This window comes from Cephus cinctus, unplaced genomic scaffold, assembly GCF_000341935.2.
Source record: "Cephus cinctus unplaced genomic scaffold, Ccin1 Ccin1_scaffold1343, whole genome shotgun sequence".
NCBI classification, from domain to species: domain Eukaryota; kingdom Metazoa; phylum Arthropoda; class Insecta; order Hymenoptera; family Cephidae; genus Cephus; species Cephus cinctus.
Genome location: NW_014333756.1, coordinates 113,834 through 122,290, shown reverse-complemented (window position 1 = coordinate 122,290; position 8,457 = coordinate 113,834). Strand labels below are relative to the sequence as shown.

Sequence of the window (8,457 nt, the reverse complement as noted above, 5' to 3'; positions counted from 1 at the left end):
AATCAAACACGGCTTAATACTTTGAACCGTACAGTGCAGCCCAAGATACGACTTAATAATACTAATTACTTATTTACACGTAACGTGAATCCGATCTGTCAGTGTCGCTCAACTGATTTTTGAAAAAAATTGCCTCAATAAAAAAAATGTAATTTTTCAAAAATTTCACGAAAGAATAATAAAAAAATATTTTCATTTAATTTAATGCGTATCATCATTTTTATCTTATTGAGAATCATTTTCGATCAGCATCCATAAGCCGGACCGTTATTGATCCTGAGTTCATAGTTCTTCTGACAGTCACTGAACTTCTATCAGTGATATACTGTGAAGGCATGATACATACGTGATCCTAGAATCCTATGCTAGTACCACGTACCAAAGGCATTTCAGGAGAGTGTGTGGGATAGTTTGCTAGCATGACGAAGCTCGGAAGCTTATGAATTGTTGGTAGGTTTATTCTTGACTCGAGAAGAATCGTTCGCTTCAAGGAATCAAACTTGTTTCCAGTCTTCGGTTACGGAATCGATGCGATTCAGGACCCCGACGCGTAGAACCGATCAAAAAACAATTCGTCACAATCAACAAGTATTAATTGGTATCCGTCGTCGTTTGAATTGGTATAGAAAATCAGTAGTGGATACCTGTTTGATTTAAAAAAATTTTTTTTTGGGAATTCTATAAATTTGTAATATTTTTATTGTGGCCCTATTGTGCGTATAAGAAATTTTTGAAGAAAATTGGACTGTTATATTATCACACACGTTATTCTTAATGGCACTAAATTTCAGGAATTAATTTCTCCGTAAGCGATATAAATGACAATAAATTCTTTAACGCGCTAAATTATTCATAATGCTTCTCGTAATTCATACGGCGAATCGTACCGGGTTATTATACCTAGAATCTCAAGGTAATCGTGGAATCATAGAATCCGCGCGGTTAGCCCATTCGCGGGTAACGGCCGGCCACATGTTGCCGTAGCCGCCACCTAGGAAGTGCTTCTGCGCTCTGACACCTGCCTTGTCATCCTGGAGAAGAAGACGAGAAAAAAAAGGGGGGGAAGAAAAATAGAAAGACACGCTTGTGTGTCTAAGGAAGTCGGACGGTGAGTGAAAGAGTTACAGCTAATTTATGCTTAATTTACATAGTTTGATTGAACTCTGTGGTTGATGAATATGAAATTTATCACGGTGTATATATATGTATATATCAGTCTTAATTTTGATAATAATAATAATGCGCATGTATATCGCCAAGATTACACTTCCGGAAAGGACGCGTGGCGTTGAACCAACCGGAACTTGTTCGGATCCTCCGTTCTTTTATGAGCATTTCGTGACGAGGGATCGCACGGAACTGCACAAGGTGGGTTCACCAAGGTGTGAAGTACGAACTGATTAATTAGTACGATTACCAGTGAAGCCAGTACCGAATTGAGAAAGTTATAAAAACAATAGTTATTTTGACTTCGGTAGTAAAGAGAACAGTTACAGGCCTATAGGAGTCATTTTATTTTGATACTTTTTTTTCGAGTAAGACTAGAAAAATTGAAATAGATAACTCATGAGAATGGTAAATATCATTTTTAACGACCTAACCTAACTACTGAACAGAGTTTAGGGGGGCAAAATTGAATAGGGGAGTCGAGCAATTTATGAGTCATTAGACATGGCTCGATGCTATTTTGAAATTGATCCCAAGTATACAAGAGGGGATGGTTCAGTCTCGTCATGCCTTCGAAACTCATAACTAATCTTGGGTCTGTTCATGAGCTGCAAAGCATAAACACTTCGTTTTTAATGTTACAAATACATTTTCCAGAACTAAGCAACAATAAAATGCGTAACGGCCTCGTGACTAATCTTTGTTTTTACCGCCCAGCGCCACGCGCCACCGCGGCGACTCGTAGCGAAGACAAAAGGAACTAAATTTGTTACGGCAAACTCGGTGGCTCCTACGGTCTCGGCGTTTCTATCGATGTTCGTTACACGGTTTATAATCCACACAAAGTCAGACCTCCCGGTTTCTGTGTATAACGTCTACAGTGAACCGCAATCTATCCGTTTTGTAGATTCAAACATTGCCGTGTAGCCTAGTGAAATAAAAGTGGAACGACAAAGCAAATAACCTGAAACAACACGACGATCGTCACGGCTCGTGAGTTCTTGACGCTTTGCACTTTTGCCGGGAGATTCCAAAGATACGACTTCTTCCGGAAGACATCAAGGTAGGAAGTAATAACGGTCAAAATGCATGAGGGCTCTTCGGAATCTATTAAAAATCTACCCGCTACGTTTTATACCAATTGCTATCGTCAGTCGAGTATACACGTGCCCTAGTCGTACATGAAAGTAGTTATGCCATAACGGATGCAGTCTAGCAATACACGTTTATGACATCCACTACGCGATCCAGTCGATATACGAACGTATTACTCTTTTGAGGGTTAGAAGGAAAAAATTATTTCATAAAGTGTCTCTTCTGTAACTGCAGCCATAACCGTACGACTTTACTGGACATACTTGACGTGTACTAAACGACCATCAACCTCACAGTAAGGGGTGAAACGCCGTTACTCGCGACACCGGGGTTATAATTTCAATGAGTACGAGTATAAATACATTGTAAATAAGCGCGACATGGCAGCTCCGTTAGGATGCTGTTTTCTATCTGCATACTGTATCCAGCTGTACTGTCAAGTAATTACCTATACGAGTGCTCTGATCGTGACTTTTGTTAAGATTCATTCTTACCTCTGACAGGTTAGAATAAGTTTTCGTATGAAAATCCAAGATTCAGTTGTTCCTTGTGTCACGGAAGCAGTCGCCGTATTGTGATTATTGTTCACGTGACTTTAGAGTTATTTCGATACATCGACGTCTCCGTATAACCAACTCATGTCTACGCCTATGCATTCATGGATGGTTAACGACAAAATGGCTGACAGTGGTTCTCAAAATTACAGGAACTTTTTTCTCGAGCACCTTTTTCGCTGTCGCGTGCCGTTTTGCTCTGGTGCGTCCAACGATTTCCCACACATGACACCGGAATACGACGTTTGTATTACCTTCCCCGTGGAATTAGCCCGACATGCCGTTCCACTGAAAAGCCACGCGAACGGCACGTGGCTTCTTTTATATCTGTTTCGTATCGTTAAATAATACATCCGCCTAAGCTTTTCATATCTTTCTGATTATTGTTGCGCACGGAGATGCCGAAGGCATTGAAAAAATCGTTTCTCAAATACTTTTCTTCGGTATTGATTTTTTTAAACTTAAAACAGACATCGTGGGGTTTTACGAGATTCCGTGAATACAATACTTCCTGTGGTTCTAACACAGTACTTCACTTAGTGCCTGAAAAAAATAGCCGTACAGAGAGGGCGTGAGTTAACTGTAGAATTTGAGGTGACTTACCTGACAATAACTACCATCTTGCTAAGAGTAAAAAAAATATCACCAGTATCCATAAATCCTACAGGGTGATCCAGCTAATGGAGATTTTCTGTCGAACTCAATTCCTTTTTATGTTTCTTGTCGGGGACAAAAGAGAGGACGGTCGTATGAATTTCAGGGGTCGAAATCATTAGCAAAGTTATTGTCTACGGTGCTACTGACACTATTTCCCTTAATCTGTCAAGATAAGATACCTCTGTTCTCCGGCACTCTGTTATCCGAAAACTTTGTTGAAACTCCTTTAAAAACGTTAACTTTTTTTTTCATCCCTTTCGGTCAAAGGGTTGACCTCCGTCCCCCCTGCGTACAGTCACGTGAATAAACCTTGGACGAGCAAAGGAATGAATCCTCCATATCTATAGCACCATAAATTAGCCGTACCGATGACGTGTCGGGGGGTGGTTAGTGGCAGGGGCACCACATGGCACGAGCCGGGGCTGCACGCCCCTTAATAAGGGGTGTACCAGTCCCGTAGAACGGAGCCACCGAAAAGTAGTGTCATCTGTTGCATCGGTTACATTCTGACCGTCGAAGCATGGCGGCCATAAGAGTCAGTGGTTTTTACGCCGCAGTTAGCTACCCCTGCCACGAGGATGCCACTTCGCTCCACGAGGTCGAACTATAAACTACCCCTAGCGCGGGGTTAACTGCGTCCTAATTGCCCCAGGAGGGGTTGGCGGCGCTGTTCAAACCAGAGTCAGGTCAGGTACGTCACTATGGTTAGGTACCTATAAATCGATTAACCTTGTCACGCGTCACGCATTATACCTACATACATACATACAAGGTACGAGAAGCCCTTGGTTACCAACCCCGGGGCCCAAAAAAAAAATAAAATTTTTTTTTTCAATATAATTCACATTTCTCATTCCCACTCGTCCTCAATGATCCTTTGGTCTTACTCCATGAACAAAAAAAATCATATAAGAGTAACAACTGCTCGCCATGTTTTGGACGGGGCGCGTGCCGTTTCTCTGGTATTATGCAACCTTCTTCCTCAGCCGTAATAATACTCAGGCGTGTAATAAACACAATAAAAGACGCGTTCGCGCATGGAGTCATTACTTGCTCACAGTGTTTAACATATGGCAGCGCGACTCTAAATTATTCGTAGAGATAAAGAGACACAAGCCCAAAAAGGAACTGTTCAGGTTTTCGCGATCGTGCCAAAAGGTATTCAAAACTCCCATATCATTAGACTAATGCGTGCTTTTCAATGTGATCGTACCACGGACAGTTGTCTTCTTGTACCACGGGCATTGCGCCCTTTTTTCCCCCATAATATTTCTGCCAAGGCAATTCGACAACTGACGCCACGCCGCGGCTTCGATGTCTTCTCTGTATCCAGGGTGTCCAGGGACGCTGCTAGGACCAAAGGAGCCAACGTGCTTATCTATTGTTCGAGTGCGGTCGACGACGCCTCACTCGACGCGAAGCCAGCGGACTCCACCCCTCCTTTTCGTGTCTGGCGCTGCTGCTGCTGCTGCTGCTGGTGGCTGCTACCTAAGGTCCCCAGCACCATGAGACCTATCGCGTGTAATTATTATCGTGTCTGCGGTCCCGGCCAGCGTCTGGCTTCTTGTCTTTTATTCCACTGGATCTCGAGGACACGCCTGTCATTATTCCAATCGATATACAAATATCGCTAATAATTTTTCATATCGACCGTGGGTAATTGCACTCTGGGAGGCTCGGTGGTGGTTACGTGCATGCGGATTTGTGGATACAGACATTATTATCGTAATAGCTGGTATACAATTTTAGACTATTCATACCTGATCCTTTCATTGATATGCAGTTGTGATTTTTTGAATAGAAATTTTTAGCCTTTTTTTATATCCAATAACTACGACGAATTGGGGTCGGTAGACCTGTTACTTGGTCTAATCCTTTTTCGTGGAGAAATCTTTCTTTTTTTTTCTCTACAAAAGACTATAGTTAACAATCCTGACATTCCCTTCTCGCATTCCGGTGATCGCGTGCCACTGAAATTGTACCTCGTGGGTGGATTCTGGAACGATTCTTGTCAAATTGACGAATTACATACAAATATTACGTAGGTCGAGACACGGTCGAAAACTGTTTCGATGGAAATGCCCCAGAGACCGGAATGTACCTCAAGGCGAAATGTCTACGACTGCCATGTCTGTTGACCTCGAGGTAGTTAACCTTAGGACTATTATCGAAAATGGCAAAGTTGTAGCGTAAAAAAAAATTGTTAAAAAAATATTGCATAGTTTTGAAATTACCGTTAATTATTATAACGCTTATTCGAATTTCTCAAGTCACTCTTCTTACTGCATGTAGTCTGTTTATGATATTTTAAGTAGACGTATGCGTAATCAAGTTGCGCAATTGACTGACAAGTATCTTGTGTATTACTATAGTGATAAGAGTTACAACCTTTACCCGATAGATGTCAGGGGCGTTCCACTGGCTTCTCGCAAGTTGCACCAGTCCCCGCGGGTTGCTATATAAGCAGACTGTTGTTTGCATTGTTACGGGGTGGGGCGCGATGTGTTCATTGACTGCGAGGAATCTCAACGTTAAAGGCCGTTGGGACGCAGAATCGAGTGGCAGGGTCCACTGGTCTGAACTTTATTTCGTACCAAAATGAGGCCTTAATGCTAGTTGTGAGGACTTGTGTGCATCGATGACACGACGTTGATCCTACCTTTTCGTAATTGATGTCATTCGATGATTATAAAAAGAGTGGGTTCTCGTAAAATTTAAAAATAATTTAATCAATGACCTTATGACCGATAATTATGAAGCACTTGTATGTGTATACCTGGTTGGATCTTTGGGGGGCTAGTTTCTACTGAAACGATTCTCCTATTAAATTCCCTTTGGGAGCTATGCAGCTATTGTGGAGAACTATAGAATAATTTTATGTGAATTACATCCTAGAGGGATGCGCTGTATGGGGATACTGATTATGTTATTTTACTGTACAACAATAATACATTTTATGTAATTTCTGATTGTTGGATAACAAAGAGATAGGAAATGTGGGTCAAGCGAGGGATCGTTTATCGATAATCGATTTCCCTTCGGGCTATTGGTCGAAAATGAAAGTCTCGATTTTCCGGGGGGTTTTATTTCTGTATTTTAATTTTTGGACCTTAATTATTTCACACCAAAAATGATTTTCTCAAATTTCCTGTTTTTTTTTTATTCCTCTCACGTATTAAAAAACTTTTTTTACCATCCACACGTGCACACGTCTCGTAGATGATACGTGAATTTTTCCGGAACTACGTATTTCCCATTAATTGAGACGTCTAGCCTCACTCTCGGGAGCTGACAGAAAGTCAAACAGCCTCAGGCGGGAATCAGCTCGGATGCCCGGCAATTAAAATCCAATTTCGTTACGGTTCTTCAAATTCGTAGTTAGCCCGAGGGGTAGGAAGTGCCGATTACAGCGAGTCTCTAATTAATCGTATGATAGATATACTCATCGCAGACCCAGAACACAAGAGCCATATGTTCCATACTCTGAGAACCCGAAACAATCACCGACTTCCTTTATCTCTTGCAACATGCATTTCTGCGTTTAGGATATTTAAGGTAAGAACCCTCAGTAAAAAAAAAAACTTTTTTACCCCCATAATTTTTGTGACTTTTTTTTTCTGTCACCAGGTCACTCGTTGTCGGCGTCCTGTCGCGAGGAAACACGAACCAGGCGCCAGACTTTCGCCGAACTTATTGGTACGGGTGGATCGTGCCAGCGAAATTCTGAAGGGGTGTTTCCAAGTATCGAAAGAAAACGGTAGTTTTCGAACAACTTGAAGAAGATCGTCCCTGCGACAAGGACCAAAGGACGAAACAGGACAAAGTGATCCCAAGGGATGAAAAATCTGTTCGTGACGTCACAGGGTTGTGGCAATGAGTTTTGATAAGATAAAAAAAAATTTTTAATTTAATAAATTAATCCTACACCAGTTTCCATTGCGTACCTATAAGCTTATAAGGTTATGTAAGGCAGTAGGTTAGGTTAGGTGTGAATTTGTGGGTTTGTGATTAATTAATGAATTAATTAATTAGTTTTCCAGTGCTTCAGCTATGCTTCGTATAACTCGTGCGAGCTAGAGACACAGGGAGACGCCAAGTCATCGTGAGGGTCTTTAAGGGCGGCGTCTTTGTCGCTAACCTAATAACCAATAATATAATCGTAACAAAAGATAATCGGGGACCGCGACGAATCTTCGTTTATTTGAGTTACTACCCCGTGCCTGACGAGCCGGTAGGTGGTAGGTCGCAAGGGATGACCTCAGGAAAAATCCCAGCTACCAGCAGAAACAAAACCGTTCAAATTGATGATCCATATTTTCTAACCCAACCTAGTCCTGGCCCGAGTTAACCCAATTTGAAAATCCTCATTCGCAGTCCCAGTACCAACGTACCTAAGTGTCCTGATATTTATGGAATTTTCGAGTATGGCCCCCAAGCTGAAACCCTTTGCTCTCTTAAGGACACGAGTTCCAGGAAGGGCATTTTTCGAAAACGAACGTTTTCGATCAAGCCGCCCTAGGCCCTCACGCGATCCGCCATTAGTTTTGTCGCTGCGACCCCATTCTGTCTAAAGACCACTTGGCTCATAGTCAGTTATACCCCATTATAATAATCCAGGGGTAGTTTCAAAAAGTGGCACTGCGATATGAAAAAGAATTTTTAAATTTTACTATTTTTTTTAATTTTTCTTTTTTTTTTTATTTTTCTTTTTTTTTTTTTTATTTTAGCACACCTATTCAGCATGGTCTCTCTACTTGGGTATCTATATCAAACCCGAAGCGAGCATTGAAAATTTTTTTGGGGATTTGGATTTAGAAAAAAAAATTTGGAACCATGAGAATTTCGAAGGATGGTCTCGACGCCAGGCGCCGTGGGAGTTCGTGAGACGAATTTCGCCGGCATCTACTGAAGTATTACGTCCATCTTTGTAATGAGTTTCTGCTTTGTGTTCTTGTTAGTGAATGAAAGGCGCTCAGGATGACCT

At 41.6% G+C, this 8,457-nt stretch overlaps 1 long non-coding RNA gene across 1 annotated transcript; it reads left to right on the top strand.

The window, feature by feature from the left end:
- Positions 1 to 1,924: 1,924 nt before the first annotated feature.
- On the top strand, positions 1,925 to 7,389 carry LOC112495133. The gene is made up of 3 exons (XR_003061388.1): positions 1,925 to 2,230; positions 6,910 to 7,028; positions 7,101 to 7,389. It is a non-coding gene; the product is annotated as an uncharacterized LOC112495133 (long non-coding RNA).
- Positions 7,390 to 8,457: the final 1,068 nt, after the last annotated feature.